This window comes from Chinchilla lanigera, unplaced genomic scaffold (genome assembly GCF_000276665.1).
Source record: "Chinchilla lanigera isolate Chin_1 unplaced genomic scaffold, ChiLan1.0 scaffold00052, whole genome shotgun sequence".
Taxonomy (NCBI): domain Eukaryota; kingdom Metazoa; phylum Chordata; class Mammalia; order Rodentia; family Chinchillidae; genus Chinchilla; species Chinchilla lanigera.
In genome coordinates, this window is record NW_004955453.1 from 7,812,981 (window position 1) to 7,824,942 (window position 11,962).

General features: G+C 42.8%; 1 long non-coding RNA gene across 2 annotated transcripts in view; it reads right to left on the reverse strand.

The window, feature by feature from the left end:
* The window catches only part of LOC102016341, a 45,641-nt gene extending 34,558 nt beyond the window's left edge, over positions 1-11,083 (reverse strand). Inside the window, exons 1-2 of one of the 2 annotated variants that reach the window (XR_262718.1) lie at positions 10,977-11,083; positions 9,636-9,855 (exon numbers count right to left, since the gene is read on the reverse strand). This is a non-coding gene — a long non-coding RNA (uncharacterized LOC102016341). Of the gene's footprint in view, positions 1-9,635; positions 9,860-10,976 lie in introns of both variants that reach the window. The other variant, XR_262717.1, reaches the window with a different exon arrangement.
* Positions 11,084-11,962: the final 879 nt, after the last annotated feature.

The window sequence follows — 11,962 nt, forward strand, 5'->3', positions numbered from 1 at the left end:
GAGAGAGAGAGAGAGGGAGAGCTGAACAGCCCTGAGTAATGCATAACTTGGCTTAGTCATGCACTTCAAGTTTTTGTGGAGAGCAAATAAGACCATGTGTAATTGAGAATAAATGTGTTGATTTTTTACACATTGGGATAACTCAAGTGAAAATGAATCCCTTTAAACACTTTAACTTCAATTCAGTTCATGTTATAAGAAATGCACATGCACATAAACACACACAAGCATGCACGAACACCCACATTTAGTTTTTAGTTTCCCTTGCTTTTGCTGTAGCTTTAGTTCTTCAAACCTGACATTACATAAGGACATGAAAGTTTTTCTTCAAAATGATCCAATTTGTAACCTAAAATAAAGTCTACAAAATATACTGTGTCAACAAACAGCTAAGTAGGTGCAACCTTTACCATTTTGGCCTTTGTATTTGTCTTACTTTTCTCATTGCTGAAACAAACTACCTGACACTGAAACTTAGAGGAGGAAAGGTTTATTGAGCTCACAGTTTGTGGAGGTTTCTGTCCATAATCGGCTGGCTCTAAGTTAGGGTGGTGTGGATGACAGGTATTTCAGAGGAAAAATGGCTCATAGAAGTCAGAAAGAACCAAAGCAACCAGGGACAGCCATAGCTCTTTCTATCTCATATCTTATCCAGGATACTTAGGGTGGGTATCACTCATACCCTTAGTTCTAGTTGCCCGTAATCCTAGCACTGCACCATGAATTAATTCTAATGTCACACACTAAAGATCCAGTCCCATCTCATGCCTACATGAGGCTTTGGGGGCACATCTAAACATAGCTGCAACATTCTGCCCCTGGACCCCAAATACTCATGCACATCCCTTTATGGAAAGGGCATTTAGTTCGTCCCTAAGAGTTTCCAAAGTCCTAAGAGTTTCAGCATTGCTAAAGAGTCCAAGTCCAAGGTCTCTATTTCATAAACAAAAGTTTTGCTTCAAAATTATCTTATTCATAACCTAAATAGAAAATCTACAAAATGTACTGTGTCAACAAAGAGCTAAGTAGATGCAACCTTTACCATTTTGGTTTTTGGTTGTTGGGCAGGTCGGTTTGGTATTTTGGTAATCGTCACAGGCGATTGGTCCCTATCCACCACTTGTGGCTGTTCAAGGGCAACCTTCTGGTTGATAATGGCAGCTCATGCTGGATAAAGCATAGATCATACTGTAATTTCCAGCTTTAAAATCTCTCCTTTCATTTTTTTTTTTTGTTTTGGTTTTGGTTTTTCTCTGGTACCGGGTACCGAACTCACGACCTTGCGCTTGCCAGGCGGGCGCTTTGCCGCTGAGCTAAATCCCCAGCCCTAAAATCTCTCCTTTCTCATATAGTAGTCTCAGATACTTCGACACCAGGAGGACCTAACATCAAGCTTAACAACTGCTGATCTGATTTATTCAATGGTCAATGTGGTAAGATCAATCCAGGGACTTCAAATGAACTTGGGACCTCAAACTCTAACATGTAGTTTGATATCATCCAGGCCCGTTCATTTCAGTGTTTTATTGAAATAGAAGGCATCGTTTTGCTAAATGTTAACAAAAATTGATATTCTTTAATGAGGGAGTGTGTAGATTGGGAAAAAGCCCTTTGTTCTTTGTACTCAGAAGATCTTGATTTGTAGTTAAAAGATTCTGAAGCGATTACTCAGTTTATCCTGAATTTCAATTTACTTATTTGTAAAGTGGGGCTAATAATAATTTGTTGTAACTCACACATATGGTTGCTGTAGTAGTCACAAGCAGTAACATGAGCAAAAGTGACTTGAGAATTTTGAAACATTGGGCATCTATATGATTGCATTCAGCCACAAAAAATTCCTGAGCACTCACCTCATGCCAGCATCTACCATGTGCTATGCTTCAAGTTTAATACATAATGTAGGAAATAATAAAATGGCAAGAACCCTGCCATCAGGGATTACACCAGAGAAGCCCAAGAAGTTAGTAGGAGTTAAAATGATCTGGCCCCATATAGGAACTACTGAGGATTTTAACTAGCTTCATAGAGACTGAAAGAGTATTGATTGAATTTTTGCATTTTGGGTTACATTTTGTTTTTGAGTCAAGTACTAAGGTTGACACATTTAATTTTTATTAAAATAGAACTCCTGAGCCAGGAATGTAGCTCAGTGGTAGAGCTCTTGCTTAGCATGTGTAAAGACCAGGGTTCAATCCTCAGTAACTTTTCCTCAAATTTAGAGAACAATAGATACTCATTTAAACAAAGAGTATACAATTTGAAAAAGCAGAAATTATAAGTTCTTGACACGATCTGGATTTGAACCCCAGTACTACTCTCCTACCTATATAACCTTTTTATCATTAAAGGGGGTTAATAAATATGAAATCTTATAGACCAAAGAGAAAAGCAATTTAAAGTACTAAGGGTAATACTTGGTAGATAATTAATAATTTTTCCTCCTTTCACTTTTAAAATTAATTTGAATGAAATTAACTTTACATGTAATATAGGATTTGAAAAAAAATATTTTTTTTTCTGTGAATACATATTTATTCAGCTCTGGTTCTGCTTGTGCCTGAGAAATGTGTCCAGATCTCCAGCACCCAATAGCAGGGCCTTCCTTGCCGTGTTACAAACTATCTTACAGACTCTAGACAGTTGATAATTAGCTCTAAGGAAATGCCTAACCCCTAAATTATCTTGGCTGCTTTACATTTTTCTGGAAAAGACACATTAAAAAAACCTATTTTTGTTTGTTGAGTATCTTTGACCTGTAACCACAGTTATTTCCCTGTGGTCATAAAACATAGTGAAGGATCTTTTCTGAGCATGTAATGATTGGAGCAATCAAAATAAGTAAATAGTGAAGTTTCACTTTCATTATTCTGCAGGAATAGTTTAATTGTCAATTAAGGAAAGAGAATTTGCCAGTTGGCAAAGAAGCAGGAAAGGTTTTATCTTTTATTGATTTCTCAAGTGTTGTGACTCAGGGCATATCAGGTGAAATAACTTCCACACTAATGAAAATAGATTCTATTTCCTCCCCAGTTAAAGAAACAGGTCCCAAAGAACAGTGGGTGTGGGAAAATGGTTCTTGCAGCTCTTGTGGGAGTTCAAATGGATTTCATGGTGACACAGGAAAAGAAATGTCCTTCTTTTCTGAAGGAGGGTCAGACCAAGCCTGGACTTCGGTGTCAGAGAGCCAGTTTCGTAGTGAACTCCAAATTATCTCCTGTGACCTAGGTGAGCTGGTCATCCTCTCAGAGGCTCTCTTCTCATCTCTGAGCACAGCCTGCCTGCCTCCCAAGAAGGGCTAGAAGATGGTATGAGGGAAGATAGTCACCTTTTCTGCACATAGTGTACACATGCAAATATTTATTCCTTCACACTCTCTGCCTCTCCTACCTAGAAATATTAGTCAAAGTAGTTTTAAAACTGTATGAATCTCACTTGTCTACAGGTCGCATAGAGCTTTCACATGTTACAGCCTTTGAATTCTCAAAACAACCCTCAGAAGTAGGTAGGCTCAGCTTAGAATTTAATGCTAACTTGTAAAGAAACAGTGTGCAGAGAGGTAATGACATTAGTTTCCCAAAGTTACTTGGCTGGTGAAGGAAGGTGCCAGGAGAAGGTCCTGGTCACTCAGACCTTGGGTCCATGCTGCCCATCTCTTCGTGGAAGAGCCGAACGGCAAACTTAAATATATTCTTCTTGCTTTCTAATTATAACTCTATCCACTGGAATTCAACTAGAGAAGCAGAAGTCATGTAAAATTGAAACAAGGAGTGGGCTTGTAGGGCCTGGATACACAGGCCTGGAACCCATAGGATGGGTGGTCAAGAAGGAAAGCCACGAGCATGCCTGGTTTCTGTTGCTATAATGGAATATCATACTGGATAATTTATAGAGAAAAAAAAGGATTTATTTAGCTCATAGTTCTGGAAGTCCAAGCACGTGGTGTCAGGATCCGCTTGGCCTTTTGTAGAGGATCCTGACACCCCCTGGGCTGTGATGTAGTGGAGAGCCATATGTGCCGTGACAGAATGTGTGAGCCAGAGAGAGCTCACTTTGATAACACAGCCACTTTTTAGATAATCCGTGCATAGATTAATCCATTCCTGAGGGCCTCAAATGTCTTGCTGCTTCTAACCCTTAATACTTCATGATGGGAAGTACATTGCAGCAAGAGTTCAGGTGGGGACATTCAAGTATAGGAAGGCCAGAATAGTAGCAGCATGAGCGGAAATGTGAAATCTTTGAGGTTAGGGAGGATGTAGGTCTTCTTTTAAAGCCATCCAACTGGTTAAGTCAGACCCACCAGGACAGTCTCCCAACTGATTAACTTAAAGTCAATTGTTGAGGGGCCTTAATAATATTTAAAGATCCCTTCACAGCAACACATGGATTATAATTTCCACGATCACTGGGAGGAGGCATGTGTGTGCCGCTACATAGCTGCTGCCTTTTTTCTCTCTGCTGACTCCTGGGAGAGGACCTCCTAGCTGGAACTTGCTAGAAAGACAATTCTGGGGGTTGTAGTTCAACAAAGCCAAGCTGAAAAATCACACGGCCTTTGAAGTAACAAACCAACCACCCTCACGCCGACATGTCTTTCCCTAGCGATTTGTTTCTCAGCCCCTGTGTAGACCTTTGGGTGAGTGTGAGAGGCATCTAGAGAAGGGGGAGCCTGTCACTGTGGGCGCAGCATCAGCACCTCTGCTGTCAGCTTCCGAGGACAGTGCTTCCACGCGCTAGTTCTTGCAAGATGAATCTCTGGAAGATTTCCAGAGAAGTCCCTCATGGCAGTGCCTGTGGGTGGATGTTGTGGTGCATCTCTCATGGTTAAATTTCAGGCATTTGACCATTTTAGGCAAAGCCAAACCAAAGTTAAAACATCAAGCCAAATAAAAAGTGGCAACAGAAATGTAGCAAGATCAACAGTAATGGTAAGGCTTTATCAATTCAGATTTTTATTTTTCTTTGAATGATTGCAATTATTTTTTAATACTGAAAGAACCAAGGGATGGTCAACCTGGGGAGAGAACAAACATTTGCCTTTATCAGGCATAGTACTCCTTTGCTGTTTTGCATTTTATGCCAGTAAGTACTTATACTGATGCTTAGGCTTACTCCAGAGAAAGAGCCAACAGGATGCATATGTGAGTGTATAAAGAGATTTACACCAAGGAGTTGGCTCATGAAATTATGGAGGACCAAATGGTGGGAAAGGTTGCTAGGAAGCAGTGTCATGCATTCTTCTTGCTGAACTCTAGTCTGCTCTGATCAGAAATTCTGTACTCTGTTGATGCTTACCCTTGTCTTCTTGCGTTTAGTTAGTGTGGCCTCAGGGAACATGTCAGTGAGTTGAACTCTGAATCTCATATTCTCAGTAGGTGAGATTTGTTTCTGAACATCTTGAATCCAGGTTGGCCTTGGAGCTTAATTTGGCTAGAGAAGGCTGTGGTAGTTCTAAGCCTGTGGCTCCACGAGGCCCTTGACCCCTCCACACTCTGGGTATCTTGTCTAGACTATTTATGAACAAGCCCAGCCTAACTTGTTGGAAGATGGGATATTATGTAGTCAGAGACTGTTCTAGAGCAGTACTTCAACTGGTCTAGCAGTCCGCCACAGGTGCCCTAGGAGGCCCAGATAAAATCTGATGAACAACCCAGGTGATTGCTGGGCACAGCCCCATTACTAACCTATAGACTTAGGAGAGAAATAAATGGTCATTGTTTTAAGCCATGAAATTCTGGGGTGTTTTCTTATGCCATAAGAACTGAGAGCAGTTTTCACTTTTATGCCCAGAATAGTAGTCTTTATATAGGCTCTCTGATCATTTTTTTGGCTTGCTGTTTTGGCTCCATTAATAGGGTACGTCTGCTAGGAAAATTAATAGGTTTCTCTTACCTTGTATTCTTTTGATATAGCATAGCTTCAAAACTTTCACTTGATCTTAGCCAAAAGGCCAAGAAGTGATAGCCTCAAGACATTCAAAACATGCACACATGTACGGAATAGTTTGGTAGGATCTTCAAAATTTAGCGTACAAGCCTGGGTGACATAAGCTACTTGCTTTGAACATCTTTTAAACACATAGCTTTTCCTTGGATCCCTAAAAGGTTTAAGAAGGCATGGATTCTGGCTTCCCTCTCATCTTTGTTCAAGTAGATGCAGGTTCTAAGGAGCCAAGTGGCCTGAACAGGTGACAACTACACTCGTTTCCTACCACATTCCTGATCTACTGTAGAACTTCCTTGATCTTCCAGCATAATAGATCTGAGGAATTTCAGAGCTGTTCACTGGAAGTGAAAGAACAACCTTGAAGGACATTCATAGAGTGTGATGACTGTGAATCAGACCTTGAGAATTTGTGGCTACCTTTGAAGCACAGAACCACAGGATGTATCTGATTTATTCAGCATCTGTGCTGCTCCTGTGGTTCGCTTTCCCAGAGGCCTGACTGAGCTGAAAATGACCTGTGCCCACCAAGAAGATGGTTGGGAAGAACTTTGAGTCTGTTACCCAGAATTGTTCTGGATGTTTTTGGCCACAGTGACAAAATCTTGCTGAAGCTTTTTTTTTCTTTTTGACTATGGAAAGTTTTCCTCCATCGAATGATTGACACCAAAGCTGAACCTCTTTCAGGGATGTAGACTGTGATTCTAAAATGAGATGTGTCCTATATTGAAGTGCACCCAAGATTGGCCGTAATTGCTCAGTTTCCAATGAATATGCATATGGACTGATTGAAGTGTGCCAGCGACTGCCACCTGACTGTATGAATGGGTTTTTGAATGAGTTTGATTAAACAATTTTTTTAGAGTGAAGAGAAAGTGTGTCCTGGCATTTCCTGTAATTGTAAGTCTAATCCAGTGTGCCTCAGGAAAACAAAATGTTGTGTGTTTTTCTGTCAATTTTCACACCTCAATCAGCATAGAAGAATTCTGACACCAGATGTCTGTGTGTGGTCCCCCACATAAAGCAATTGATTCTGCAGCAGTGGAACCCAGCTGAGGGTCTCTTAATCCAATTTAATTCTGACACAGTCTACCTGGAGACAGTGTGAGATCTCACAGGTTGCAGGCACTCTGCCTGAGATTGGCCGCCCAGGACAAAAAACACTGACTTCAGATGCCAACTGCAAGCCCCAGGTTGTCTTACTGTGCTGCTGACCGACTGGCTGTCAGGGGTTCCCACAATCTCCTCCTCAGGGCTGAATAATATGCTTGAGCAGCTCACAGGACCCAGGAAAACACTTACTTACATTTATTTACAAGCTGACTTCAAAAGATCACAGAAAATGCAGAGGAAGAGATACAGGGTGAGGTGTGTGAGAAGATGGAAGGGGTCCTATGCCCTCCGTGGGCACTCCATCCTCTAGGAACCTGTCACGTTCAGCCCTCTGGTCTCTCACAACCCTGCACTCTTGGATTGTTTTCATAGAGACTTCATTGCACAGGCAAGATTGCTGATAGATTGGGTGGGGCAACCCAGAAAGGCCTGTCAATTTAGATTCTTCTTGGCTTCTTTGGACCCTCTGGAATGAGGAGGGTCACAAGACATACTATGCAGAGGTAGGTCAGAGGGTTTCTTTACGGTCAGCTCCAAGACAGAGGGGTGGAGGACAACTGGAGTTTCTATAGTCCACCTTGGGGAAGAGAAGCTTTAGTTTCTATGATCTGTCGTGGGAGCAGATTATGAGGCAGAAACCATGGATGAAAACCAAAAAAAATACCCTCTATTATAATATCACATAGAGTTAGTGTACAAATGTGGCAGCTATTTCAGTGTAACACTGAATTAATATTTTCACTTACTTCATCTGATTAGTTTAAGGAACTAGATGACTCTTAAATGTGAATTTTTTTAAAACAATGTATCAGTTGAAGTGATTTAATATATTTGACTTGAGAGGGGTTTGTGGCATACACCCGGAAACGCTGCACTCAGGTGACATGGCAGGAGGTTTACTGCATATTTGAGGCCAGTGTGGGCTACATAGTGAGTTCAAGGCCAGCCTGGACTACATAGCAAGACTGTTTCAAAACCAAAACCAAAACCAGAAAATATGTTTGAAAAATCTAAGGCCTTTACTCCCCCCACCCTCTGCCGCCTGCACATTTTAAAAATATTTTCTATTATTATTGAAAAAAGATACTACTCTTCAACTGACAAATCACCTCCATCCTTCATGAAAAAAGATTTCCACTTAGAAATTTAGTTTCTTTTTGGCACAAGAAAGAGTCTGTGCCTTCCTAAGGCGTGACATTGTGCTTTCTTTTCAGTCAAGGACAATTTACTAGATAGGCAGTCAAAACAATTGACCCAATGATTATTGATTGGCTTATAATGAGTAGTAATACTACTAATATTGGTAGTACTAATGGCATTATTAATTTACTACTAGTATGAGTGCCAAAACACTTTAATACTGGTGTTAGTATTACTTACTGTAGTAATACTATTACTACAAGGAATTACATTTATTGAGTGTTGGGTAAGATATTAAGTAAAACTGGCTCCATAGCTATCTCTTTTAACCCCCAGGACAATCCTTTGCGGTAGACACTATTATTATTCCCATCTTGAGAGGAAGAAATGGGAAGTCAGATGACTTATGAGATGCACAAATAGAAGTAGGATAGGTAGGGCCACTAAGTTTTGAATTAAAACTCATTTTATCAAAATATAAATGGCTGGTAGAAACTTTTACAGTAGGCAGAGTAGATTCTGGAAATTCAACATCTTTCATTGTAACTTTTGGCTAAGCAGCTTTGGGCACTGGCTGTTGGAACACTCTGGGAAATGGTGTCAAGGTTGCCATCCCTATTGGGTCATCCTTTGAAGAATTTTTCAAGTAAATTTATCAGTAGTACATGTTCGTGGTACATAATTCTATTCATCGTGGGGAATTTGTACATGTACATGTTGCATTGCAGTCTTATTCACTCTCCCCACATTCTCTTCCTCCTTTTGAAGGGTCTTTTAGACTTTAGATTCTACTCATAGCAGGATGTCTTATGATACTCTACAAGCAAGGAAGAGAGATTCCAAGAGAGGAAGTGAGAGACAGAATGAGAGAGAGGGAGGGGCTGGGGATTTAGCTCAGGGGCAAAAGCGCCTGCCTGGTAAGTGCAAGGTCGTGAGTTAGGTTCCTGGTACCGGAGAAAAACCAAAAAAAAAAAAAAAAAAAAGAATGAGAGAGAGGGAATAAAGGGCAGATGGAGAGCAAGAGAGCGAATCAGTCTCATCACCACCAAACAAGCACTGACCACACTATGTCTCTCTGGGCTCTTTTTCATGAATCTAAGACAGGTTAGTGCAACTTAGTATTTCAGTTACATGGGCAGGAAAATTAAGGGCAAAAACACACTTTTTCTGATCAACTAGTTTGGTACACGGTTGATTTACTGGGGCTCAGTCATTTACCCTTCATGGGCAACTGTGGTTATCTGGCTGTCTCTCAGTTAGTCAAGCACATGCTCATCCAATGTGTGTCCAGCACACAGTGAAAGCCCTGAGAAGGCAGGCATCTTGAGTTTTCTTGGAGTAAGCCTCAGTGGTCCTCCTTTGCAGAACTGACTTTCAGGCTGGAGGGTGACCCACAGCCAGCCAATGCCTTTCCTATCGCCTGTGTAAACACTGACCTTGGTTAGCCTGGAAATCCCGTGGTGTCAGAGAGGTAGGAGCAGTGGATTCTGAAAATGCTAATCTGACGTGAGAGGGTGCAGAGTTGCAGGCCTCCTGGGCCTGGCTTTTCCTCTTCTCTGCAGCTGCCTGGGAGAGAGCTCGGCGACAAAAGAGAAGGAAGCTCACAGCTCCCCAGTCTGACTCACTCCATGTTTGCTGGGTGGTTCACGGGTCTGCCTGCCTGCCGGAACAGGAAGGCCCTTATTGAGCTCAATTGTTTTCCTGAATGCTTTTTTCAATAACAGCAAAAGGAAACATTACTGTTTGGCATCCAGCCATCCCAGCCACTTGGTGCTTACAGTGCTTAGAATGCAAAAGTCAGCTCAGCCAAGACATGCAGAGGCACATGGCTGCTGTTTCTCCTGTCTGTGTTTCGCAGTAAACAATCCCCCGTGATTTAGGACAACGGGAACGGGAACTCACTTTACCAGCAGCAACCTGGACTTGAGTCCAACCGTTTGTTTAATGGACCTGTTTTGTGTCCAGTAACCCCGTGGGAGGCCTTGACACCACCACCACCCACTGAGCCGTGTGAATAAAATATGAAAGGCTCTGCTTGCTGGCTACCTCCTTGGATCTGATTGCTCCAGAGAGACTGGGAGGTTGGGGAAAGCTGGCCTGGGGTAAAAGGGAAGGAGAAAACCTGAAGGTGGATGTACAAAGGCAGTAGCCAGCAGGCCCAGGGCTCTCCAGCCTCTGGGTGTAATCACAGGGGCGATACCACCTCAGGACACGGCTGCTATGTTGGACACGCCTGTGTGGTGGTTTCTCCTCTGTGCCCAGTGATAAGCCTGGATTGTTCTTCCCCTCTCTGACCAGGCCCTTGGCATGTCCTTCAGCTCCTACTGCCCTCCTGGAAAAGGCTGTTCCACTGGGCCCGGGGCTGGAGTCATGCTGCCACTCATAGCCAAAAATGAGGACTGGGGATGTGGTCCCAATGATGCTCTCCTCAACTTGGGACCCACACTGCATTCACAGTCACATAAGCACCACCTGCCACTGCGTCCTGGGCTTCTCTCAACTTTAGATACACAGGGTTCAAACTGCAGGTGAAGAGGGAGGGTAAAGGGATGGGGTGGCAGGAAGTGGCGGATAATCTTTCTTCTTCCAGTTGAACACCACCCACTTCTTTAGGTGAGGACCTGGTACTGCCTGCAGATTATTGCTCACAGGGAGACACGGCCCTCCTAGCTCCCTGTCCTTGTGATTAAAAGGGAAGTGTTGTCCTCTTGGTGAATGCAAAGCAGATAAGCGCGGGGTGGGGTGGGTAAAGTAGCTAAAAGTGCTTTATTACTCACAGCCTTGGAAAAGCATTCTTCACCAAAGAGAGCAGAGGCTTTTGTGGGGGACTTAGATGCAGTCAGTTAGAGAAGACTCGTCGTCAGTTCTAGAGGTGGGCGCATTCCCAGGCATGCTCAGTTCAGGGTTCTGCATCACGTGCTCGAGGAAAGATGGCGGGCACAAATAGCCGTGGGGAAAAAAGTAGTGTTATAATGAGCAAAATTTCTACCAGGTCACTTAAAAGAAGGAGCCAGACTGACTTGGTGATTTAAGGTGGTTCCTTATAAGTTTCTCTAAGGAGCCTTAGCTGAGAAGCAACAGCATGTGCAAGGCATGGTACTGGTCTTTTAAAGAGGCAGTAGCTTCCCTGCCCCATAATCACAAGAGCCTGTCCCTAAAAGTACAAAAGCCTGTCCCCAAAAGTGCCTGCTCAGCGAGCAGCTGATTTTTTTTTTTTTTTTTGTTTTTCTCCGGTACCGGGAACCGAACTCACGACCTTGCGCTTGCCAGGCAGGCGCTTTGCCGCTGAGCTAAATCCCCAGCCCCTTGATTTTTCTTTTTGGTACTGGGATTGAATCCTGGGGCCTTCACACTGAACTACACCCCCAGCCCTTGTTAAATTTTATTTTTAAAAAAGTTCTCACTAAATTGCTACCTTGCCCTGGGCTCAAACTTGCAATCCTCCTACCTGAGCCTCTCACAGTGCTAGGATTGCGGGTGTGCGCCACTGTGCCCGGCTACTACTGACTGGAAACTGGAGTCAGTTTGGGCGCGCCCAGAGCATCCTGTCTCACAAGCTTTTTCCTGGTCCTCCCGAACTTTCGTCCACGGAAAAGTTGGCCAAAAGTGTGCCATGCTCAAAGTAGTTTCAGAAACTAGATTCAGGAGAATTAAGCATGTTCCTTACTCTAGAATTGACTTCTCAGGACTTAACCATACAGAGACATAACCACGCAGCCCTTTTGCAAAGAGGCACAAGTGCGCAGGATCAGTGGGCTTTTAT